The sequence below is a fragment of the Cuculus canorus genome, chromosome Z (assembly GCF_017976375.1).
Source record: "Cuculus canorus isolate bCucCan1 chromosome Z, bCucCan1.pri, whole genome shotgun sequence".
NCBI classification, from domain to species: domain Eukaryota; kingdom Metazoa; phylum Chordata; class Aves; order Cuculiformes; family Cuculidae; genus Cuculus; species Cuculus canorus.
In genome coordinates this window covers 54,781,256-54,808,254 of record NC_071441.1, presented here as the reverse complement: position 1 = coordinate 54,808,254, position 26,999 = coordinate 54,781,256, and the positions used below count along the sequence as shown (strand labels likewise).

General features: G+C 38.9%; 1 long non-coding RNA gene across 7 annotated transcripts in view; it reads left to right on the top strand.

Annotated features, from left to right (window-relative positions):
- The window catches only part of LOC128850557 (uncharacterized), an 80,187-nt gene extending 57,185 nt beyond the window's left edge, over positions 1-23,002 (top strand). For 2 of the 7 annotated variants that reach the window (XR_008447999.1, XR_008448001.1), the window contains exons 2-7: positions 3,859-3,918; positions 12,528-12,662; positions 13,806-13,939; positions 14,482-14,610; positions 15,019-15,289; positions 19,554-23,002. This is a non-coding gene — a long non-coding RNA (uncharacterized LOC128850557). Of the gene's footprint in view, positions 1-3,858; positions 3,919-12,524; positions 12,663-13,805; positions 13,940-14,481; positions 14,611-15,018; positions 15,290-19,553 lie in introns of all 7 variants that reach the window. The other 5 variants (XR_008447997.1, XR_008447998.1, XR_008448003.1 and 2 more) reach the window with 4 other exon arrangements.
- Positions 23,003-26,999: the final 3,997 nt, after the last annotated feature.

Here is a 26,999-nt window from a genome sequence, read left to right as displayed (position 1 = left end):
TTTTTGGAACAACAATTGCTTTTGTTTTGTGAAGGAAAAGTATGTAATAGTATATTTGTTTTAACAAAAAGTACCCTGTGACATGGCCTCTTGGGGAACTGAAATTTTACCATACTGACTGCGGGCTGAAATTCTTAGAAGTTTGGGATAGTTTGGAGTCTACAAATGCCCTGAGAAATGCATGATTTAATGTGGAGAAACACTAGAACAATGATTCTTTCATAGATCTCTTAAAACATTATTGTTTCCTGTCTTCTAGCGATCACTTCTGGAAATTTGAATGCAATGCTGAACCTTCACTGGTTTTAATGTCACCTTCACATAACTGCTCCCTACTGGAAAGCAATGCACAGCTGTTAATCTACTTATGTATTTCAGCTGTGTTACTGTTTAAAAAAGGGTTATGAGAAACTGCTCTCTGTGTTTTGGATTGACCAACTTTCTATTTCTTTTGTTACAAGAAGGATTTGTGAATACATTCAAAGAACTTTCTTTTGCAAGCTCCTGAAGCTTTCAGGGAATTACTTCTTGAGTTTTGCTTTTGAGAGCAAGAATGTGTTTTGAAGTAGACTGATGCCTTTTGGAAGAGAGTTCCTTATCTCCAGGTGGAGGTAAGGACACAGCAAACTTTCTTCTTGTATTCACAAATGTCTCATTCTTGTGAATCAGTTGCATCCCACTTGCTGTCTTTGCTTACTCAGCTCCTGAGATGACACGGTCAGTGTAAGTCTACCTATACTAGCTACTTATGCCAGCATTTACTTACAGTGGCTAAACAGCTGCCCTTGATGTTTTGACTTAAATTTTGATTTTAGCAGGTAGCTGCCTTGAAACCATAGGGCTGTATGCTGTGTGTTTTCTTTTCACTTTGTCATTCTTCTTTAAAGTGCTTTAATTGCTTAAGAGAGAGGTGGTGTGAATGTAGATATGTGAAGTTGAAGCAAATGACCTCCATTCAGGGGAAAAATACTCTAAGAAAACAAGTATTTCTTCCCTGATAGATCTGTCATCATAGTTATCGCTGTTCTTCCTTTCATGAGAATAATTTATTTCCATGCAACCTTCTTGATCAGCTCTATGGTTCTGCACCAATCCTACTCAGAGGGAGCCGCTCACAGGGACTGCCAGTACAGAATGTGGGAGCTAGCATACAGGACATTGCATCTGACATATACTTTAGTGGCATAAAGAGAAGTCCATGGGCTGAACAGCTCAAATAAGTGATACTCGTGACCAAATATGTGCTTGCTTGGAGTGTTACAATGTTCAAAGAATGTTCAAAGCAGGCTTTGGCAGAGTGGCATTGTTCATGTGTAAAGGCAGGTGGTGACAGGGGACTGATGGAGTGCAGTAACCTGTGTGGCATCACTACAGCTGGACCTTCAAACTTCATCTTTTCCAAGGATACTCAGACTCCTGAGATGTATGATGGGCAAGATGCTCAGAGACGCCAGGGCAGGTTTTGCTTGAACTGCTTTATTGTGCATTGCATTTTTTTGCCTGCCAGCTTGCCTCCTCAGAGATCTGTCAGCTTTGTGTCCACTCTCTGTTATTCTGCATCATCTCTTATTTCTAACATCTATTTGATCTGCCAGGAACTGGATAGATAAATGAGGTGTGGCTTCTGCCAAGAACTGCGGAGCAAAGAATCTTGTTAACGAGGTTATGCTGCACTTTTAAGACCCTGACAGTAAGGCCATGGTTATCATACCTGGACTTTCTAGGTTTGAAGCTTGATTTTAGCACATCATAATATTGCAATGATTTATCTGTGGGTTTCACTTCCACATATGCGATGCTTCTCTTTAAGACACAAATGCTGTAAGTAATTTTAAGGGTAGAGAAGAATTAAGCAGAAGAAGAGGTATAGTTCTTCAGATGTTTTGATGTATGCTTTCTATTCCCATGCTTTCTGCTGAGCCAAAGGTTTACCCAAAATTAAGCATGAACTTCAAAAATTAAAATAAAAATCAATCCCCTTCCTTCCCCCAGCTCTTTGACTGCTTGTCAGGCAAGCACAGTGGAGCAAAGCCAAACCTGATATAGGGCTCGTCAATGATAAATTGTGACTTTGAAGCTGTGTTTGCTGAAAAAACAGGAAAACTCCATTTGAATTGCTTTAAGAAATGTTTTCTTTTAATGTTTAAATTCAGGAAGAGGGTTTGAGGACAAGATGAGAACAACTGCTTCACAAATAGAGAAGTCAGTCTATTTCTCACTGACAGCTGGAAAGGTCTCCTTTTCTATTCTGTCTCAGTGCACAGTTGAGTTAATTAAATGTGGATGTTAAATAGAGCCTCAGCAAAGGCTTTAAAGGATTTTAGTGTCGTGTAAAGATACTACATGTAATCAAACCACAAACGGGAAAGGAGTCCAGCCCTGCATGTTCTTCCAGCATCGCTTATTCTGCACCATCACTGCAGCTTTCATGTTGGCTTCTCCCTTGAGTTTGGCTTCCCATGTCCTAGGGTGGTGTGGGGTCAGGAAGCACCTCTAAGGGACTGGCAGCCATATGGCTGTGCCAGCAGGTGCCAGTCCATGCCAGTTGAAACTCTGCATGTCTTTAGGGATCTTCCCACATCAGTTGTTCTGGCAGATGAGAAATTTGAAAGCCATCCTCTTATGGGTTTGTTGCCATTGCAATTTCTAGTTGGTGCCACCATGATGCTGGGAAGGTTTGACCAAAGACCCAAGTCCATTGTGCTAGGAGCCATACAGCCACAGAAGGAGAAGAAAGTCAGTGCCTGACATTGGCTTAGAACAATGAATTCTGTGACAAAGGATCACAAGTGGAAGAGAAGGAAGGCAGCATCTTGTAAAGGATGTGAAGGCAGTGGGGTGCTGGAAAGTTTCCCACAGGTCGGCATACACTGATGGGGAAGCAAGAATGCAGAAGTCTTACATTCTCGGAGAACATTGCGTTGCAATACCCACAACTGAGAAGAAAAAGGTTTAGGTAAATAAAGGAATGCTTTTCCAGGCATAACAAGCACCTCAGCAACAGAGGATGCAAAAGGATGTCTAACTTGAAGATTCAAGCCAAGAGCCTGAAAGGTAGGCCAGGATGACAGGGCACTGAACAGCTGAGGTGCGCTGAATAGGCAGATACAGTTTTCTTGCTATGTTGAAACTGGTAAGTGGCATTCTACAAGGAGGTATCAAAGAAGTATCTTGAGATGAGACAAAATATTTTAGATTTGTCCAATTCGGCAAAGGAGACAAATCAGAGCAGAGAATATCTACAAGAGATGGCAGTTGAATTTATGTGAATGCTATTCAGGTACAGAGGTGTCTGAGCTGCAAGGGAGGAGTTTTAATGCAGAAAATATTATTTTTATATAGATATATTTCTATATGTAATATAGAAATATAAAATACTTATATACTCCTATACATATAAATTTTATAATGTTCTCACTGCAAAGCTCCTCTTTTTTTTTTTGCCAAAGCACGTAAAAATAATTGCTGTGACATTGATGGAGATTTATTCAATGTGTAAAGGAATTTTGTACTCGGCTCTGCTGAACTACCCCTATGAGCATGTCTGCTTTTGAATAAGTGAGCAAATGATACCATGTATCTGTTTTACTTCAGGGTCAAAGAGGTGATCTTTATACATAAAATACTGCTGTTACCTAGGCACAGGAGAAATCAGATGAACATTTTCTGTCAGATAAAATAGCACAGTCTTTCCATTATTATGAATACCTCTCAGTTACAACAAAGAAACCTACGACATAGTTAATCTCCTGTCATATTCTGCACAAATAGATACAAGCCTGAATATATTTCTATTATTGAATTACTTGTTCATGTATTCCAAGTTAAAAATGCTAATTGCTATCTCTATTTTCACAGCCTTATCTGATTATATTACTGTGACAGAAGGGCAGCCAACATTCAAGATTAAATTTCAAGGTAACACTGATAGACCCATTTCCTCCCCTAATTCTTCTGTCTTTTGGCTGATTTTCATTACTTAAATTATAAGACTCCTATTAGCCCTATTTTTTTTCAATACAACATGCCACATAGACATGGAAATTTGATCTTGATGTTATGCTCCATTATTTAAAATCTGGCTTCAGATCTGCCTATTGCCCAAGGAAAGCAGGAGAATGCAAATAATGATCTAAGATTCAAGAAAACAAATAGAGAAGTAGAAAAGTCTGCTTTGAAAATGTCTTCTGGAAAGGAGGAGTAAAAGGATAGCGACAAAGAATCACAGAGATGTGCCTTACAGAAACTTGCTGGAATAGAGAACCAGTTAGCAATATGCTCTGAGAATTTTCCCAAGTACCTCTCAAGTCAGCAGCTTTAATGGTCTCTGTGGGATGTGTGAAATACAGAAAGGCAGAAAAAGACAGTTTTGTTAATGTTTTCAAAATTATTATCAGTTTGATGATTAAAGACTTGGCCCCTAAATTATATGCTGTGGTCAGAATGTAGGCTTATGTTAAAGCAAGGGTACATTCCTGGACCACTTAGCTGCAGAAAAAACAGTGAAAGTCTGTATGTCCACAGCTATGACAAAAAAAACCCGGTATTTTTAAAAGTCTCATGGAGCTTTAGCCAGTGTTCTGAGTTCCGAAGTTATGATTTTTAAATTCCTGGGGTTAGTACTGAGGAAATTATTATTTTTAAGTTATTTTTGTCAGAATTAGTGAAAAGTGATAGCTGGAATCAACTTACATCACTAGGCGATTGTTTTTTCAACTAATTGGTATTTTCTTCTTCCCTCCTTCAGATACCCAGAGTTCAGAAGCACTCAATGATACATGTATATTGCTTTTAAAAGAGAGTGGGTAGTAGTTTATATGGGGAAAAAAAATCCCATAGGCTGCAGAAATGCCTTAGGGAAAGAAATAGTAAAAGTTGGTGTGCTGTCAGTGTTAGTTCTGGGAGGAGGAAATTTGCAGATGATGGATTTGGCCATTTTCAGGTTTGCCAGCTCTCTGTAGTATTTTGCACAGCCATGTTAGTGACTAGCAGGGACTTTTGTACTTCTCCAGGAGGATCAATGGCACAAGCCATTGGCCATGTGTGTATATGGAAGGGGAGAGGAGCTGTTCCATATATTTTCCACATATGTATAATCCTTCCTCCAGAGGGACTGAGCTCTGACTTTTGCTTACACTCAAGGAGATGTTTTACAGGAAGGATGAAAAACCTTATTGTTTTGCTGCTCAGACACAATGGGAACGCCAAACTACATATTACGCCTAGTACATGCTATGTCTCAAACACTGTAGCTTGGCCACTGTAAGCAGACAAGTGACTGGGGAAAATTAATGTTTCCTGTGGAAAAGCTGCAACAACTTAAATACTCAGAAAACCTATATCTTATCTACTGAAGGCTTGTTTATCTGGCTTACTGTCCTTACTAAAAAATATGACAGATCCATCTCCACAAGAAAACTGTTAAACACAGGGTTAGACAGAGCTTCCACCTTCTGGTATTATTCTCTCCACTTGTCATGGCAGAAGAAGGGCATTCCCCTGGCCATCTCCCCTGGAGATGCTTGTCAAACCTGTTCCCATCATCTACCAGCAGTTCTGGCTGCCTAGAGAAGAGCCATTGGACTGGAGACTGGCAGAGGTTACACCCATTTACAAGAAGGGTCAGAGAGAGGATCCAGTAAACTCCAGGCCTGTCAGTCTGACTTCAGTGTGGGGGAAGGTCATGCAACAGATGATCTCGAGTGCTATCACCCAGCACATACAAGATAAATGGGTGATCAGGCCCAGTCAAAAGGGGTTCATGACAGGCAGGTCCTGCCAAACTAACCTGATCGCCTTCTATGACAAGGTTACCCACTTGATGGATGAGGGAAAGGCTGTGGATACAGTGTGCCTGGACTTTAGTAAAGCCTCTGACACAGTATCTCTCAGTTTCCTAGTTGAGAAACTGCCTACCACTGGCCTGGAGAGGCACACCCTCTGCTGGGTTAAAAACTGGCTGGATGGCCAGACCTGAAGAGTGGTAGTAAATGGAGTTAATTCCAGCTGGAGGCCAGTCACAAGTGATGTCTCCCAGGGCCTCAGTGCCGGATCCAGTCCTGTTCAATACCTTTATAAATGACCTGGAAGAAGGTACCTAATGTACCCTAAGTAAGTTTGCAGATGACACTAAACTGGGAGGAAGTGTCGATCTGCTGGAGGGTAGGGAGGCTCTCCAAAGGGATCTGAACAGGATGGATTGATGGGCTGAGGCCAATGGGACGTTTAACAAGGCCGAGTGTAGAGCCCTGCACTTGGGACACAAAAACCCGGTTCAGCTTTACAGTCTTGGGGAAAAGTGACTGGGAAGTTGTCTGGCAGAGAAGGACCTTGGGGTATCAGTCAACAGCCAACTGAATATCAGCCAGCAGTGTGCCCAGGTGGCCAAGAAGGCCAACAGCATCTTGGCTTGTATTAGAAATGGCGTGGCCAGCAGGACCTGGGACATGATTCTGCCCCTGTGCTCAGCACTAGTGAGGCCACACCTCAAATACTGTGTTCAGTTTTGGGCCCCACGTTAGAAGAAAGACATTGAGGTCCTGGAGCTGTTGGCCCCATTCCCTGCTGTGGGCATGCCTTCTTCTCCTCTTGCAGTTGTGTTGACCGAAGGCTGTGCTGCTCCTCTGCAGGAGCTGCTCTCATCTCCTCCTCCTGACATTTGTTTTTGTGAACACTCCTAAGCACCTTTCGGTCAAAATGAGTTAGCAGAAGAAATTCTAACACAACTTTGCTTGCCTGAAAGGCATTTTAGGGGGTGTACGAGCTGACTTGCATTATGAAGTGTGGGAACAGGCTGAGACCCTCAAAAGTGGACAGTACTGGGAAGCTGTGGGTGGTCGTGAGTTGTAATGGACCCTGCTGGGAAAGGATCTGTGCCTGGGATCCCGACAGTCCCTGGCTCAGGTCCTACCCATGGACCACCATCTGCCAAACACAGCGCACAGACTGAGGATGATCAGTTCTACGTATTTTAAGGTATTTTCATTTCTTGTATGAAAATGAGGTTAAACAGAGGATTTTTGTGTGAATTTCACTAGTCTGGCTAGTAAAAAGGCAAAGTAATTATTCTGGATCTTGAAATATGAGCAGAAGAACCAGGATAGGCAGCGTCCCCTGAATGAGTGACTGTGTGTGCTAGTTTGTTTCCCTTGCAGAAACTGAAAACTGTCTGTCTTTCTTCAGATGGTCCAAAAAACTTCTTAAAAGGACAGACTTTGAAGCTGATTTTAGTTCAAATTATTTAAAGCGGGTCCAGTTTATATTTTCAGAAGCATTTGATACCTATATATGTATACATATGACTTTGTATTAAGAATTATATAAATATAATAAACCACTAGTAAAACTACAGCTGAATTGATCAGCGTTCATTTGTTGGTTTCAAGTACGTTTTCATTATACTAAAAGACCTACAATCAAAAATCAAAACTAATCTTTTCATTCAAATAATTTCTATAAATACTGATAAGGAAATAGAAAAAGAAAAATATTTATAACTCAGTGAAAATGCTTTTACAAAACAGAAGTAAAGGACTTCTTTTTGGGAAAAGCATTTTTCATCCCAGCTGCCCTTTGAAAATTTGACAGATTAGTGTATTAATGTGTGCATTCGTACCCCCAGGTTTTAAAAATTTCCTCATCCAGTTAGCTGGTTTCGTTGTCACTCTTCTCATTGCCATAGTACCAGATCTATATGCTGCTACGAACACCCACAGTCTTAGCACTGAAACCTCAAGTTATTGTTAATCAAGATCCCCCTTTCACTGATGTGTATTCCAGCTGAATTATATAAAGATTTTTGTGCTATCATTTTTGGGTTAGATGTGCACAAATATTTTGTCATCCTTGACATAAGAGCAGGGGAAAAATTATGTATTTCTGTTTCTGTCAAACCAGTGGGGCCACATATGGGATATATGCAGGGAGTTGGCTTTCAAAACTATATCTTAGTGAAAAAGGAGACCCCTGTTCCTCTTAAATCGTGACCTTGTTATATTTATATGCAATGTTTCAATGATTCCAGATAGAAAAAAACTTGGTATTTTTCTTCCCTTTCAATAGTAAATTGACATTACAAAGCATTTATTAGGGCATATATGACAGACTACTGCTTGTACAACATTCAAAACATTCTGGTTATAGTGCCACATACCCAATGGCATGCCAAGATTTCTTTTTGTGTTCACATTAGGAGCCAGATCCTTGGCTCCAGACAGCACTAGAGGGCAGGCTAGACTAGAGTTCCCCCCTAACTGAGAAATAAAAGAAATTTAAGTCCACAATTCTACTCAGAAATACAACTTCAAACTAGAAAGACAGTCTCACAACACACCTAAAGCCTTTAACAGTAATTAGGCTGCCTCACAAGGAATTTTTTTCTGCTCTTATTGGGAGGTTTTATTTCTGAGCACAAGCAACAACGGTTCTGCAAGAAAGCAAAAATCAATCATGGTTAGGTTCAGCCCTGAAGTGCTGACCCCACAGTTCCTGTGAGGTATCCGCTTTCCCCTTTCCAACAGACCTGATGCTGACAGCTGTGCATCTCAGCTTCTTCAGAGGAGGCAGCACTCTGCATCCTCCCTGCACCTTGGCCCTGCTCCAGTGGCTGGCTGAATTACCATCTTGCCTCTTTGTTGGCCTATGCAGCAATTAACTGACTTTTGTGATATTAATGGCCCAGTTCTGCAAGCTTTCCTATTTGCAGAATTGCATTTTCTTCTGGCTCATCCGTGCATTCAGGCAGAATGAGATGGGTGATGGTTCAGAACCCAGATTGCACTGACTCAGCCTCATGTTGCTCCTGATGTTGTGATGTCTCTACTTTCCCTGCCACGGCATTCAGTTATGGGAACGTTCTGAGATGACTAGTGTGAACTATTGTTTGAAATAAAATACTGGTGTAAATAAATTAGCCCTGCAGCAACTCCCACAAGAGGCACAGAGTTTCGGTTTTAGTGGGTATATGTATTTTTTGGTCTCTTGCTTACATTTTATCTTCAGTCCCTATCCATATTATCATCCAACACAAGCTGCCAATGAAACTTTAAATGTATTAATGGTACGTTTTAAATGTACTGTAAAAACAACTTAAAGTAGCTGTGAAGGAGACATCTTAGATAACTTTGACCATTCATCAGTCAAGATAGAGCGTTTTTTACAGTGTGTTTCTTACCATCTTGTCCAGTTTAAAATTGTCTTTCATTTGCACATTTCTTACAGGATTTTTGAGGCTAGGTTTATCCCTAGTACAACATAGATTGTTGAAACTGTCTGATCCTTGGTCGGAACAGAAGTGCTCTGCAGTAAAATAATTATTAGTTTCAAGATATATTCCCTGATTTCTTACAGAGTTCTTCACAGAATTTCCCACTGTGGCTCAGCCTAACTGGGCTATCATTTCTCCTTTCACCTTTCTAATCTAAAACTGCAATAATTTACCTGGATGAATAATAAAATTAACAAACTTGCATGAAGGAGACATATTTTGAGAAGTGCATTGGTCTGCATTGTTTTTTCTGACACACTAGTGACGGAATGAATGAGGTGAAAGTAATTATCAGTCTCTGTTCCTATTTTAGTTCTTAAGATTTTTCTTTCAGGGTACAAAAAATCCTGAGTTCTCAGGATAAACAGAAATTTGACTGAGTACTAGCCAAATAAAAACTCCCTTAACACCTTAGGATTGTGCCCTGTCTGAATGAACACCCTAATGGGTGTTTTCTGAAGCTTTCTGCCTTCGTCTGACCTCGTGTCATGGGAACTGAAAGAGATTTTCGAGGAGGTGAATTGCTCTGGTGTCGCCTCTCTGTATGCCATCACATGGCTCTATAATATGACATCCTGAGATCGTGGCTAAGCTGAGGTGTGCGTTCTAGGAGATAGAGCGCAGGGAAGTATCTTTCCTTGATTAAGGAGAGATCGAGACTCTGTCAAAAAGTTCCACTTTTCCTGTAAAATTTACCTATCATCAGCAGTGACCTGCTGTGCCTGGTCCACAAAGTGCTGGTTGTAAAAGTTAGGCTACAAAAGTAGATGAGAAAAGATCACTTAAGGAAGTCTGTTGGAGAAAATGGACAGATTGCCACTGCTTTTGAGTTTAACTTCAAAGGTGCAAGAGCAGGATCACTCATTCACTCATGAGTTGCATCTGCCCAGACCTACTCAGTCACACAGCTAAAGTTTGAATTAAAGAATCAAACATGATCAGAATACATTTGTTTTCTATTTTACATAGCTCCATGGAGTACCAGAAAGAGAAGTTTTTTGTAAGCCAGCCTCCTGTATTTTATAGTGGGCTTGTGATAGCATCTTGAAATTTTGTACAAACACAGCTAATCTTTATGATTTCCTTTGTGTACAGAATGGTATGCACTTCTTTGTTTCAGTCAACAGGGGTGCCGCTGTCACTGTCATTGTATACCACTGCAAAAGAATGGGCCGGATTTATGAGCAGGGTTCTCGAGTTCACATTTGAGGGCTTCCATAGCACTGAATAGGACTTAAGGAGTACTTAGTTTAGACATTTGAGGGTCCTAGCAATGGGAAAACCTACAGTTGAAAGGCTGAAGGAAAAAAACAGCAGTGTCATTTTTATCGTCAGTTGAATTTTATCCTCTTACTTGGAATTTTAGCCTTTCTCAAACCCAGTGCATACTCCCACATAGTTATAGGCTGTCTCTTCAAATAAGAAGGACCCAAACTGGAGAATCTGGTTAATGCTACGTTATGTTATGTTACATTACGTTGTCTGTCTGGTTATTCTGAAAATCCTTAGCAGAACCCTACATTCAAGTTTAAAGGTAATATTACTTTTAAAAGCCAAATTTCAACAAAGCATTTTAGAGTGTATTTGACAGGTTTCGCGCAGTATGAATTACATGTTATTTGTGGTTAACCCACTGCATTCGAAGTTCCAAATATTGTACATTCAGATTAGTTTTTCAACTGTTCTCCAATTAAATGTACATAAAAATTTCACTAGTATACACTTTTCACATGTTTAGAACTTCGAGTGAATATTCTCCCCCTCTCCAGAGGAGGGCGAAACATTGTAATATGGGAATGAATGTGTGAATAGAGCAGTGGGGAATAGATTTTGTGGACTTCAGTTATGTCAGATTTAATAAATTTCTTTTTTTTTTCCATCTGAATACAAACATTTTGGATGAAGAAACATGTCTCATCCAGGAAATTTAGAATAATATACCTGTTACGTGTGAACTATGCACATAGCACTTTATTGTGCTATCTAGAGCCTGAATTCTCTATTAACGGGATAGAAATCATATTTTGAAGTAAAAATTACTCTTGAAGTCAAACTGGTGGCCTTTTAATCCCTTTCCTTAAAAAACATATTTATATGGCATTTATATCATAGTCCATCACTGTTAGATATGCTCTGTTCTGTGTACATTTCAATACAGGAAAACCAGATAATATTCTTGCTATTGAATTGTAGGTTTGATCCTTGTTCTCAGAAACAAGTATGAGCTATGTTACTGAACAATTTGAAGCATGTTGTGTAAGTAGAATATAATCTTGAATAAATATTTAAAATGTTTTCTGTATTTATAAAGTAGAGCAGCTGACTTTTCATATTCCCCGGACTGCTGAAACACTGATTGATTCAGGAGCTAGTCTGGAAAGTGATGGTGTTGATGTTAAAATAAACATAATTACTCCCCCTCAGCAAACTGCACAGAAAAGGGAACTCCACAGTAAGGTCTAGTCCCAACAGAGACGTCACACATAAGATGAGTGATTGCTGATGAAGAAAGTAAGTTTGGTGGTTTTATGATAGATTTTTGCTGTTTATCCTCATTCTTAGTGAGTCAGGCCTTGTCAGCCAGGAGGGAGGACCTCTTGATAAAGCCTTTAGTTTAATAAATTGAAGCCTGCCCTGAAGTCACCATCCCCGATTCCTACCTGGGGATACTGCTGCATTCCAGGAGGGACAAACGCTGTAGTGCCACCTGAAAAACTAGGAAAAGAGTGTTTTAACTAACAAGAACTGCAATTAAATGGAACCTTTGTTATCCATAACTTGGTGAATATTGAGTTTCAAGCATAGACTAGGCAAGGCAAGTCGCACACTTTCTGTCTAAGAATATAACAAAGCCTAAGACAGTTCCAAGATGACATCATAGAGGATCAGAAATGCAATTAACTTGAAGATAATTCAGTCCTAATTGTTTTGAGACTCACTTTCACTGTTAAAAAGAAGTTAATGATGATAAAAATATCTTAGAGTGCTGAACAGACCTGCTTGTATTGTTTCATCAAAAATGATCTTTCTTTAAAAATATTATTTTCATTGTCAACAACCATTTAAAAAACATCAAGTAAAGCTGCATTAATAATGTTGTCCTGAAAGGAAAGTTTAACATTTTGTTGACATAATTTTTAACCAAAAAGCCTGCAAAAATTTTGAGGAATCATGCGTGTAATTTTTAATATACAATCATGTTTCATAATGTAAGTTTTACTGGAAATAACACCTTTTTTTGCATATTGTTTTGTTACAGAAGGAATGGAAATGCATTTTCTTTTGCCTGAGAAAACAGCGAATACAAAGTCCTGCCCTGTGTGCTAGTATTTCTAGGGTCAGCTCCTTAATGCATGGACATCCCTGAGTAGAAAAATACACAATTAACATCATTATGGTAAGTAAACTGTACAATCTTTTAAATCTCTTAGTTATTTTTGGAGCATCCTAGGAGTGTGCTTGGAAATAACTCTAATTGTCAGAATGATATACAAAGAAACTCTTTACCAGAAGGTTCTCAGAAGAAATCCTATTTAAGTTGTTTCATGTTTTGCTATTTTTGTGATTCAAGTGATTCAAGTTTTTATTTTAAGCACTTAAGTTTTGAACACAAGACTGCAGGCACTTCTGGTAAAATACACTACTTTTCATTGAATTACTGTCTGAAGGACTTACCTGCGGAACACCAGTGTGCTGGGAACTATGAAAATAATTAGGGCTAAGTCCTAGCCCATCAGAGCCAGTGGCAGAAATCCCATTCACTTTGATGGAGCCAAGAGTCAGGTTTCATACACAGTAAGAGATGATCGTTCTCTAGAAACTGTAGACTTCACCACTCTTGTGTTTTGGCAAATGAGTCAGGAAACCTCTCCAGCCACCCATACACAGGGTGAATGATCCAAGAGGTTCCTATCAATAGGACTCAAACACAAACAAACAAAACCCAAGGATGTGGTCCATGCAACAGCCCAAGTCCCTTTGTCTATTTTCTGGAACTCTTCGTAGGCCCCTCGATTTCTAACTGAAATCTGCAAAATGCCAATTTCATTATTGTCTCTCCATTATGCTTTTAGGCAAAGTCAAAGACTGTTATATGTCACTGCTTGGTATCTGAAGCACACAGTTAGACAGATAGACGCAGACTTCATTTAGTGTTGAAGAACTATTCTTCTTGGAGTTTATTGTTTGTTTGGTTGTGGGTTTTGTTTCTTGTTTTATTTGAAATAGACTCAGACTAGAACTCCTTGCATCTTTTAGCTCCTATTTTGGAAGTACCTTCATCATTAGACACTTCCAAGTTCATAGTCTCTGTGGTGTTCTCAAACTGTAAGTTTTTAAACTTGTCTTATATTTTAAACCTGGCTAATTCCATGGAGTGAGAGAAGTCACAGATGGGTATGTCTTGTATCACCTTCACATTCTTCCTTCTGTTGGGGGACAGGGCTTCTGAAAGAGGAGGAAAAATGATTCAAGGCTTCAACAAAAAAATGGAATATTTGTCTCTTTACCCTTCAAAGCACCTCTTGCTTCTCCTTACCAGATACATTTCAGGAGAAGCAAACTGACTTTACTGCAATGATTGGTATGGGATGACATACAATCTGAATGAAGTTGTCAAGACATAAGAAACAAGTAAATCATGTTGCTAATGTAGCCTGCCCCTCTGTTATTCTGGTAAGTTCTTTTGCTGGCTGAGATGAATTAAATCTGCAGTAATGTTGTGTGAAGAGGTAATATTACCATTCAAGTTAGGGGAAAAAAGGGGCCAAGCTTTTGGATATCTCAATTATCTGTCTGTGTTAAATATTTTAAGAAATGATACTACTCTGCTCTACAGAGGTTGTCTCATTTATAGCCTAAAAAGATCACTCCTACCAGGTAAAAGTGTTTTTATTGTGTCTTATGTGCCCATGTGCAAAAACATTCTCATGAATGTCTTTTTGAGGCTATGAGGAGCTGATAAACTCAGCTTTTTATAGTGTTTGATCATTGTGCTGCAAAATGTAAACAGGTAAAGCTCTAATCTACTACCATTTACAGGGTACCAAAAGCAATCCTGATGCTCTTTTGACTGATATATTTTGACCAATCTATGTTGTACCACTCCTGTGGGACTGTGAACTTCTAAAAGAATGGATTATTGAAAATCTTAAAACTGTTTTTTATCACATTTTATTCTGTCACCAAATTTCATATTTCATTACGCTTCTCCACAGTTTAGTTCCATCATTGTTCCCAGAGCTGAAGGGAAAAAAGCCAGAGAAGACTGAGAAACATAAAAGGAAAATATGAACAAAATAACCATCTTAAGCCAAGTGTTGGTGGGAGGTGCTATGCATAATACGGTAATCCCATGTTCCTGCAATAAAACAATCACATGATAGAGGATAAAGAAAAGTCACAAATAATGGTGGGAAAGTCTTCTCTAAAGAACTTCAAAACCAAATATGATTACCAAAGGCATTAGTAATTGTTGGAAAAAGAACTTTGACTAGCCTTTCCTGTGTTTTAAAATGTTTGTCAATGGTGCAGATACCATTCAGCAAGCCAGTAAAAAGAAAAGACTCTTAAAACATTAGTAGAGGGAGGGAGAAGCCTGTGTGTTGTGCCTCAAAGAGCATTTTGGTAGCACTGAACAATCTTCCTAATTCTCATAAGCATGATTTGTACTTGTGCCCAGAACAATGTTTGATGTATTCTTGCCAGCCTGCACTGCCTGCAGGGCTTCTAACATGCTTTCCTTTGTCTTAAAGATACCTGTCTACGGTGCCATGGCCCCAGTTGTTGTGTCCTACATGTTCCCAGGATCATTATCTATGAGCAGTCCTCTCAAGATAAAGTTCAGTCCTTTCTTTCAGCATTTTTGCACCAAATCACTTTGTGAATGTTGGAGCTGTGTTCCACAGCTCTTCTAGCTGGCATAAGAAACCACAACAAGGCGGAGGCTATCACCTCATGTAGAGAACCAGCTTGGAAAATAGATAGCAGACTAAGCGGCCAAGTTAAGCACAACACACTTGCATGGTAAGTACTTTGGCATGCCACCAAAATCCTCATTCCCCAAGGAAAGGAACCCTTTACTGGCTGAACGCTAAACTGTCATGACTCTTACGTATAAAAACTATCTATCTGTTACTGTGGAGGGAGTCTTTTAAAGATACAGTAGGGTAACCATATTCAGACTGGTCTGCAAACCACAAAACCTTTGGTCATATGCAAGGGCAGTGCCATGACTCTTCGATAGGAAATCTGACAAAGTGCCAGAACTATTTATGTGGGGCCAAGGGCTGGTTTGCAAATCCCTGAAGTGTTCCATCATGTTAAGATCTGTGTTGATATGATAAGGGCTATGTTAGTTTTTACTAGCTGGAAACTGTATTTTTATTTATGTCATAGCGGCAGAATGACAGATGACTGTCTTTACAAGTCTAAATATATATGTATGAGGACATTTTTATTTTAACTGTAACAGCCTAAAATATTCTTCGTCAGAACTAAACAGAATTTAGGAAAAAAAGGAAGTGAAGTCACAGAAAGTTATATGTAAAATGGAACTGAATCTGAGAAAAATCTCATTAAACATGTGCAAACTAGTTGGGCAGCAAATATTGTCCTAGTCGCAGTGACTAGAAATCTGTCAGCTTTATCACATATAGTTTTCCAGCTTCTTTCAAAGCTGTTGTCCATTCCTGATTTAAATATATAATTTCTATTTAAATATTGAATTAATGTGGTCAGTATTTTCATGGGTGAATCGACCTGTTTCTATCCTAAACTATCCTTTTACAGTCCTATCATAGAACTGACAATATAGAAAGCTCATTATTTGCAGGTCACAAAGAGAATCTTACTAGTTCATGAAACAAAACTGTTTTTAACTCTATTGCACCTCCTTCAGTAGAAGCCTGTTCTCAGAACAGTTTGTCACTGCAATACAGTAAGTGGACCTGGGAACTGACAGGAGTGTCCTCAACCAAGAGACAGTTTCAAAAATTGCTGCTTACAGTTGGCTGAGAGGTCCAGCTTATGTTCAAAAAGTCCCCTGTGGTTCCTTGCAGATACCTTGCCTGCTAGGCTGAAAATCCAGACAGCTACCAGTACCAGTATTTATCTTGTGAGTTCATTATTTTATCTTAGTGTGTAATCACACAAAGTGAGAGAAAAAAACACATGCACAAAACTTTGTGAGGACTAGGACCATGTGAGGCAAATTAGATATTTTGGCAGTAAGCTTTCGATTTTCCAGCTGTGCCAAGTCAAGAAACATGCTAGGAAAGAAACTAGTGCATAATTAAGTCTTCCCTTTTTTTCTTTCCCCCTTGGAGACTTCTCAGTTGACTTCAATTATTCTCTCTGTCTCTTTCTCTCTCTGCTTGGGAAGTTGCTTTGTTTTCACTTTTTTTTTTTTTTTTCAAGTGAGTTTTCTTGCCAAACAGGTTTACTTTAGTTCTCCTCATTCTACTGATTACTAACAAAACACTTCAGCTTTCAAATACTAAGCAAGAAGAGTTATATAGTATGGAAATGGAAACAGAGATGCAGTATGAATATTTATTTTATCACTATTGATGTTATGTTGTCAGGGCTGTTAAACGCCTCCTGTTGTTGGTGTTGCTATTTCAGTCATGGGTCCTCCCCCTTTGCTTCCTGCTCCTGGTTATGATCTGTGTCCTTTTCTACGTCCCTTGTGTGAAATTATCCTCCTGTCAGCTTCCCACTCAGCTTATTTACAACTCTGTCAGTATGGCTCCTTGCACACGTGTGTAGTTACCATAGGGAAAGGACAAAGAAGATGTTAATAACAAATGTTTGTGGACTATGGCTTGTCTTATTTATGCCATCTTTTCTTGCAAGACGTAGGACCCAGGAGTCTGAATCCAGGGCAAGGCAACCTGAAATATAATGATTAGTAATGAAACTTCTGATGCAAGACTGCAAAACCCTCAGTCCAATACAATTGTGATCCTTAAGATCCTAAAGCAGGAGATATATATTATTTTCCCTTCCTGTCTGTTGCATTGTGGGATTTTTTTATTTCTCCTGAATTAAAGGAAAACAACAGTTTGTACTACCTGAGTTGGGACTTCTCAGTTTAAATGTAGGTCCTTACTGAAAAAGGCTGTAATGGTAAAAACCAGGTCATGGTGTTAAAAACTCACTGCAGCTACTTGTGGGAATTAGTTACTCCTAGATTCATACGGTAGTTACAGAAACAAAGACTATTAATTATTTTTGAGGAAAGGACTTGGCATGGTGGGTGCACCCACAGTAACTAAAATATCCATTGCCTCTCCTCATGACCAAATGGAAAGTTGTGTTTGAGTCCACAGACCTACATCCTCCTCCCTGCCCTGCCAGGGGAATGAACTTGTCCACCTGGCATTGAGAAATACCCTCAGTGCATGCCACCTACAAACCACGCCCAGGCGATAGCCAAGGGAGAGCTGGTCTGCACAATGTATGACTGAGCTGAGGCATGAGCTAAGATTCATTCCATGCGGGTAACGGTGGGTCCGTGATTGGACCTGTGCCTTATCTGCTTTTACTGACCGCTGCCAACATTGGGTTTGTGTACACAATTTTTGTTCAGGTGAACCTGTCTCCCTGGCTTTGGCAATCATGCACCTTCAGGAAAATGTGTGCAACTGCAGTCAGCTCTGGGATCCCTAGCATAAGGATAAGGAACTGTTGGAGCAGGTCCAGACGAGGGCCACGAAGACACAGAGGGCTGAAACATGTCTCCTATGAAAAAAGGCTGTGGCAGTTGGGATTTTTCAGACTGGAGGAGGGAAGGCTTTAGGGACACCTTGAAGCAGCATTCCAGTACCTACAGGAGGCCTACAAGAAAGGGAAGAGGGGATTTTTACAAAGGCGTGTAGTGATAGGACAAGAGATAATGGCTTTAAACTGAAAGATGGTAGATTTACATTAGATACAAGGAAGAAATTTTTCACCTTAAGGATGCTGAGGCACTGGCACATGTTGCCCAGAGATGTTGTGGATGCCCCAAACCTGGAGCCAGCTTGGATAAGGCTTTGAGCAACCTGGTCCACTGGAAGCTGTGTCTTCCCAAGGCAGGAGGGTTTGAACTGCATTATCTTTATGGTCCCTTCCAATCCAAACCATTCTATGATTCCTTGTACCATCCAAGATGAAAGTAGGCATTCAGCTGCCGGTAGGTAGATGGAATAAAAACAAAAAGTGGAAAGGCTATGTTTTACCTCTTTGCACTTCTCCTAAACTGCTGCAAGAAGGTTCTAGATCAAATAATGTGAATGGTATTTATTAATCAACAGATTTAGATTAGAGGTGTATCAGGGAATATATGGTCTTTCTACTATGGGAAAATAATCACGTAATTATACATGTGCCAAGAGTTGGTTTTCAATGACTGGATTTGTAGGCCACAAAATGCATTTGTAGGCAATTTAGGTGAATACTTTTAGCTGAAAGAAGGAATGAATTTTGAAATATTGAAATATAATAAAGGATTTTTTGAACTGTCAAAACATTTTGTCCTTTTTAAAAAAAACTTTGGGTTTTGTTTTATTTTTCAAATTGACTAAGTTCAGAAAATAAAAAGAGCTCATGAGTTAAATGAAAGAGGTGTCTTTTCTCAAGTTATAATATTTTCAGAGTCTTCTTTAAAAGAATAATAAAACCTAAAGATCTGTGTTTTACACTTGAGCATGTTTTATCCTCATTCTAAAAAAATGTTGCTTGAAAGGCAAGAATGGTCCCTCCAGGACCCTTATACTGTTATTTACACTAAAAGCTGTCTGTATCTTAAGTTTTGCTGAACACAAAGCCAAAAGATTACAAAGGGAATCTATGCCAAACAAATAACTACTTTGTTGGACTAAATTATCAAATGCTTAGAAAAAATGTAAGAAAAAGTTATATTTTCCCTGTATCCTGAAACTGGTCAAGAACATTGAAATTTCCTTGCTTTGCAAAATATGGATGTTAATATTCAACCAGATGTTCTGAAGTGCTTTCTGATTCCTGTCCTTTTATTCAGATAATATTTTTCTTGGAATACTAAGAAGTAAGAAGTGCCAAGCAGTCAGATTTGATTTTTACAATTACATTTAGTGAGAAGGTGAGATTTGCAGAGATGCCTAGGAGATTCAGACACTTCTTTTCCAGAAGAATAGATATTAACTTGAAATTGCAAGTCAACATGTTTTCAATCCCTTTCAAAAAGATCTTTTTACAAAGTATTGTGGAAAAATCTGGTGTTGGTAATTTTTTATTTTCTTAATTTGTTTTCTGTGTTTTTTACAAGGAACAGAAATCTGAAGCTTGCACCACAAACTGGAAAGACAGCTCAAGTCAAGACAATGAACAACAGTGAGGAGGAATGTATCCACAGAATTAGTCAGGAGGAGTATTTCTGCCCACCAGAGAAGAATTCCTCTTCACCAGCTGTGATATCATTTAACAATGACAGCTCTATGGTTTGTCAGTGCAGCATGTGTTTTCAATGCCTTATTTGCAACTGTTTTCTGAAACAATGATTTAAGCTCACTTCCTGAGTGCTCTATCTGCTTGTAGTTTCTGTGCCTCTGACAAGACAACTCTCAGGAGCAAGGTGAATAGGCTTGTGGACTCCAAGGAAAAATTCCCAGTGCTTTAGATCCCATATGCATCCTTAACTAGTAAGAGTTAGGGATAAACTTTCTCTGTGGGTGGCCTGGGTCAGCCACGTCTGTCTTTGAAGTTCATCATACAGCCACAGTTGGTGACGAGGTATTAGATGAAACAGCAGTTTCTACATTTATAATGATCCCTGATGTTTTGCTCTGAAGACAGCACAAATACCTTGTTAACAAAATTTTACATGAACCACTTTGGGAAGGGATGGGATTGGATACATTCCCATGAACTTTTTTACCCCTTCTCCCCCTCCCTCCCCCGAAACCTTAGTCTTAAGGCAGCTAGCATGCGTCCGATGAAAAGCCACTAATGTATATGCTCATCTTGCACTAAGTGAGACATAGCTGGATATTTACACGGCTTAAGGAATGCTTGATCTTTCTCAGGGCCAAGAAAAATAAAGTTACCAGCCACCCTCTATAATGAAAAATGAGGTGCTGCTCCCAGCCATCTGCAGCAAGCCTTGCAGCATTGCTTGATTGTTTGTTTGTTATATTTTTTTAATAATGTTCTAAAACTTCATTCAGTTTATTTTGTTTTCAAAGCCTTTGCCCCTTAAGAGGCAAAAAAGCCTTTTAAAATAAAAAAAAAATAGAAGTATGTACACAGGGACATCTGTGTACAATTTTTAAAGAGCATGGTACAGGAGAAAGCAGGTTAGTTTGGGACAGGATGGAACTACATGCTGACAGCAGGAGATGCAAAGAGGGCTATTGTCTTTGTTAAAAATAAATAAATGAAAGCTGGAAGAAATTCTTACATTAAATTGGAAACAGCAATATCCAAGGCATTTGCAGTGTTAAATCATGTAGCTGTAAAATAAAATTTTTGCCATGATAGGATTTAATTTTAGGACTCAGGCTAGAGATAGCAGCAAGTGGCTGATTCTTGCCCTGAGTGCACAGAGGCGCAAATATATTTGAACACAAGATTACCATTCATGAGGGCCTTGAACAAGGGTGCAGTGGAAGTGACCTTGTTCCACCAGTGAAAGAGAAAATTCTTACCATGGCAGACAACAGCTCTGCTGGGCAATCAGCCTTCAGAAGAGGTAGCCTACCTGCTGAATGGGCAAGAAGCGGGATGCACCATTGTTGTTGGCTACGTTTATAGGAAAGTAGATATTTATGAGTGAGCTATTGCTATTGCTCTTCCAGTTTAGTAACTCCTCTCTGGTGTCAGCAGGACCAGATGATTCATGAGTAGATACAGAAATCCCTGATCCAAACACTCATGAAAAATCACTGATATGGGAGAATCTGATTTTTTTTAATAGGGCAAATATTATCTCATGGCAGAACAAGAACGCAGAAGTGAATAGACTCCTTCATCCCAAAGGGGTAATTAGGAGGGAAATATTCTCAAGAAATAAATGTTTTAAAAACATTTACATTTAGAAATGTCACAGCATTTTGCTGCAAGTTTAATCTGCATCTGCCAACGCTGCTGTGGTGATTGAGGAATGTTCTGGTACAGATGTGCATTGCTTTCAAGAGCTGGACACCACAGCCTACTACACATCATATAATTTAAGTCCCTAAATCTGCTTTACTGTACAACAGGAAGGAAAACTTTTGTTTTGTAGGAGGTATATGTCTGCAAAGGAGCCCAGCACACAAGAGCAATATCAGATCCCATGATGACTCCATGGTTGTTCATACTGGTAATGAAAATTTCATCATGCATCATAATCCCTTGTTAACTCCAATGACTGGCGCTCTGAGATGTGAAGTTTTATGTAATGTCTCAAAAACTGAATTCTGTATGCAACTATAAATATTTTGCTATGTAAACTTCTACTGCGTAGAGTCCTAAAACAGAGAATGAGAATTTCTTTGCCTGTCAAAAGAAATAAAACGACCTAGTCCACCAGTGACCACCAAAATACCTTACCAAGTGATGGTGGATTTGCTTTCACTTTGAGTGCTTAAACGAGTGCTTTACCGTCCGTTACTAGGCATGCTTTTGTCCAACCACCACTTCCTGGGATCAGTGCAGTAACTACAATAGCTACAAGAAACATATTTATAACAATCTTCTATCTCAGTGAAGACGTACTTAGTAATCTCTAATCATTTGTTTTCCCATCAGCTATGTGCTCCCCTCTGCAAGTATCATTCTGAGAAAAAGTATTAACAAGATCTAATTTATTCATGGTGAGCCTTCTGACTACAACAGGCAGGAAGGTCCTTCCCACAGACCCCATTGATTTCCCTCTATAGTTTTGAGATCGTTCAATGAAAACACATGAACACCCTTTTCCCCAGGAGCCGCGTGAGACAGCTATCCTTACATGACATCTTAGCTCCATATCATGATTACATTCACGATGGATGACACAGTTTCAGGACTTTACTCAACAACATTTCTTTGGAACATCTCTTATTTGCTAATGATCATCTTAGAGGATGCTTTCAGTCATTTGCTCTGGGATCCATCATACTTCTTTTTTCTGAGTTTTGTTATTTGTGTGTTAACACCACCCAGTTCCCACTGTCTCACCCAGACATGCAGCAACCATGATTTCACATTTATTGAGCCTAGTCTTTATCCCCTGGTAAAACTGCTGTGAGATACAATTACACACCTTCCTAGGTGTTACAGATTTCTGTATGTGAGTATACTTTCAAGTGATGCACTTGCCTCATCTTTTTTTCTTATTAAACAAATGTATCTTTTCCATGTATCTAGATTTAATGCAATCTTGCAGAAGTCCAACAAATACAGACTTAATTCCTTAGTTCTTCCTCAATAAAGTCTATTGAAGAATGCTACCCTGTGACACAAGATCACGTAGTTACTGACAAGGACCTAAATTGTAACATTTCACTCCAAAAATCTTTCATAATTGGCTGTAAAATAGAGTTTTTTTCCCAATATTAAATCACATGAAGATTATATTATATATAGTCATGCTCATCTGTTTCAAAATTAAGTTTTGAATCAGTGATAGCTTAGGTAGGTGTAAGGTGCAGGAATAAGGTAGTATTTTTTCGGTACAGTATAAGCACATTAACTGCATATGTAGAAAATATATTCTGTCATATGTTTAATAGATCCACTGTTTTTAGACATTGAAGTAGAAGGTAATATGTTGCCGGATGGATGAGCCCTATCCCCTTTGATTTGCCCAAGGCTCTTCCACAAGGGGAGGAGATGAAGAAAAAAAAACAGTAGGAAGAATGTGAAGTTTGCAAATGACATTAAAATGATAATGTTATTTCCTTTCTCTCAGGTCTGTTCAATAGTAGTTAATCACATTTCTCCTTACTGAATTTGTCAAAAAAGTGAAAATTGTGGAAGCAGAAGAAAACTGAAGATATCATTTCTGAATGTCCTATTCAGAGAAACATGAAATTAACAGCAATAATGAGTGTTGCTATGGAAAATAAGGGTAAATTTCTGATGAGTTTATGTAGAGGCATAAGGACAGACTGCTTGCTTTAAAAGTTATTAACAAAGTTAGGAAATGGTAAATGCACTTTCCAGTATTCTTGACTATTCATATTAGCTTAATGGTCTCTTCACAGGAGACGTGTATACACATGTATGAATTCTTATTCATTTGTCTGATGTTCTGGTGTCGGAGGAATTACTGCACAACCCAAGACCTGTTTGGAGCAGCTAACAAAGTGCTAGACATCACTAATGTGGCCTAGCTGCTAAAGCATCCATTTAATTTGCAATGTCCTGAAAGCACCAGCACTGGCAACTCAGGGAGCTACCAGCCACATTTCGCTAGAGGATTTCATCAAGCCGATGATCTCTTCTCAGGATCTGTGTTCTTGAATGTAAACACATTGGGGCAGGCAATGGAGGTTGAGCAGGTATGAACACCTGATTATCTCTCTATTGGTTTGCAGTGAAGATATTCCAGATTTTTACTCAATTAACATCAGGAATTAGCCCTTCAATTCCTCCTTCCTCGTTAACAGAATCCCTCTCTTTATTAGAGGCTAATGCCTACTGAAGAAAATGACCTCTGACTGTATGTTTACCTTTCAGTAAACATACAAATGTATAGGCTGCCTTTGCCTTCTGCTGCACAGGAAATGGAATTTGGGAAGACAGTGAATAGTTCATTAAAAATATGATTTCAGTACAGTGAGCTGAGCTAACACAGCAATAAGGATGGCAAGTATTACTGTGGAACAATCAGATTAGGTAGAGTACAAGCAGATATGGCCTCCTTGCACTCTGTAGTTTAAATTCTGCTGGCACTCCATTTCAAAGGACGTCTAGGAGAAAGATTCAGAAGAAGTGTAAAATGATTTATGCTTGCTGGAACTGTTCTTTTCAGCTTGGAAAAGATAGTGGAGGTATAACAGAAGTTTATAAATGACACAGATAAGTGCCTTGCTGCTGTGCTGCATCTCTCATTTTTGCCACAAGTATTTTCTGTGAGTAGCAGTGGAGGGAGGACAAGGGCCTGAGTGGACATTTGGTTGCACTTAGTGTGGTGTTTCCTCTCTTCTTATTCTTCTTTCCAGCTGAGCACAACTCTTCTAACAGTGTGTGTGTGGAAATTCTCCTGGCTTAGGGGAGGTATTCGTTGGTATCTTTGAGCTCTGCTCTAGCAGCTTTGCCTCTTCTCACAACCAGGCTGTGCCCTACATCTTCCATTTTACAAATAAAATGAGACATTTCTGTTCCTGTAGATTTTTTATAACTTCGCCTAGAAAGTTCCCAGGCCTTCCTCTTTCCCAAATGTGAGTCTTTTGTAATACCATCCTGCTTGTATGAAATAAGAGAAATCTCCATTTGTGTGAAACTAGAATGGTAAATGGATGTCACATTCTGTGCAATACTTAAGGTTTTAATTGCATGCTCCCTCTTAAAAGTGAGGGGAGGTAGCTGTGATAACTGGATAAAAGGAGGCTGCTTATTTTATATTTGTCAGAAATTAGCTTGAGAAGTGCTTGTCCTGACAATTTTCTCACCAGGAGCCAGGGTGCAAGGGAGTCTTTTGTCACAGTGAGTTTTCTTACTACCATTAAACTGTTCCCTTTGATTGATTATTATCCATGCAGATTTTTACCAAAGTGGTATTATCTACAGTACTGATAGTGAAGGATGGGAGGAATCTTTTTTATTTCTTGATTGATTTACAGATGAGAGTAAAACAAGGAGGGTGGGAGGAGTATCTGAATGTATGTCTTCTACAGTGTTCAGCTTCAAGTACAACTGTTCTTTCTGTGATAAATATGTCCAAGCAGGGTGCATCCAGCATCCAGAGCTATCCTTAAGGCACTTCCAACCAGAAGAGAAATGGCCACTGCAAAAAGCATGACATCAGCTTTACTTAAATTCCTGAAGTGTCCTGTTAACTTAGCTGAACAGGGAGTTGGCAGATAAAGGGTTTTCAAAGGCAAGGAAAGCTGGAGGGAGACAGATGATGTTTTGAAGATGAAGTATATTGAGCTCTCTCACTCTACTAAATCAAAAGGGCATGGTATTAGGTCTTTTTTTCCCCCCTGGCTGAGTGTTAGACTGAAAAGACCTTAGTGATGGGTATTGCAACGGGTGTTTTCCACTTGCTTTAACAGTTGCTTGTCTGACATGGTTGAAAATATTTACAAGTATTAGGACATCATGTCTTAAGCCTACTGGTGATCTGCTCCAGGTGATGTCAGTATAAATTTGGCCTGACCAGAGAAGAGAAAAAAAACAATGTGAAATTGTCTTGTAGTAAATCTTTAAATGAAGCAAGGTAAAACCGACAGTTTGAAATGCATTCATTATTTCTGAAAAAAAAAACACCAAAAAAAGCTCACTGGTTTCTAAGGTTCAGGTTAAATGTTTTCGAGAAATGAAGAATAATCTTGCTTAATGTTTATGAAAACATTTGTGATAAACGAATGTGCTAAAGAAATGTAGAATCTTTATCTCTGGTTCCATACAATAACAGATGAAAAGTGGATTTTTTATGTATATAATTTATCTTAAGGTGAAAGAAAGTGTATGAGAATTTTTCTGGAGTTTTTTTTATCCATATATGTATTGGGTTTTTCATAAAACAGTTAATTTTAAAAAGGTAGTGCTGGGTAAAAGGGTTCAGCTTTAGAAATTAGGTTTGTAAAACACTGGGGATCATCTATTTGACAATGTGTGTTCAGATCATAATTAATCAGTCTTAGCATTTGGTTTGCAAATATATTCCATTTATATTTTATTTTCACACCCACCAGGCTCTCAAATTACAGTGTCATTCTGAGAAGTTTTAGTGATATCTTCTGTCAAAGTTGGGTCATAGGTGAGTGAGAGGCTGAGACATATATAAAAAGTATTTAAGGGACAGTTTCATCCACGTTTGAAAGCTGTATGGACAGATCAGCTGGTGAAAAGTCCCTACTTAAGGGATGGTTTATGAAGTGAAATTTTTTTTTGGTACAGTCTGTACCAACTATAGCAAGAAATGTAGCAGAGGTGGGAAAACCTATTTTTCTGCATGGGTAGCTGTACTTATGCTAGAAATTTGGCAGGTCAGTAATGATGCAACCCTCAGAAAATGCTACTTACTTGAATAAAGCAGTCACTGAATTAAACAGATTTGCAAATAATTTCCAAGTAAATCAGTGAGGGTTTTTAATGTGATTACGGACTCCTGACATTCTTATTTTCAGCTTGAACCTGTTTGAAGTTACTGATGTAGAACCTTAGGTTTGTCAGAGCTGAGGTCTAGTAACTTTAGGCCATTTCCATATTCCTTTTTCCCAGTAAAACTACCAGAAGCAATCTGTGGGCCAAAAGATTTCTTCAGAAGAAAGAAAAAGAACCTAATTGAATATGTGCTATGCTGCATGGAACTGGTAATTGTGCACATGGACTTGAGAGGCAGATAGGGAACAGAAAGTTGCTTATGTAAGGGGATATGAAGAAATAGTGGGATGGAATTAAGAAATGGATGTTTTGGAACGTGTATCAAGAAAAAGCTTCCTAATGGGTAGGACAGGCTGAAAATAATCATTCACAGGAGGCATTGTTCAAGACAATTTAAATTGATAGAACAAAAATGCCAAGAAATGACTGAGTGAATCCAACTGAGATTTTCTTTTTCCTTACATATATCGTTGAA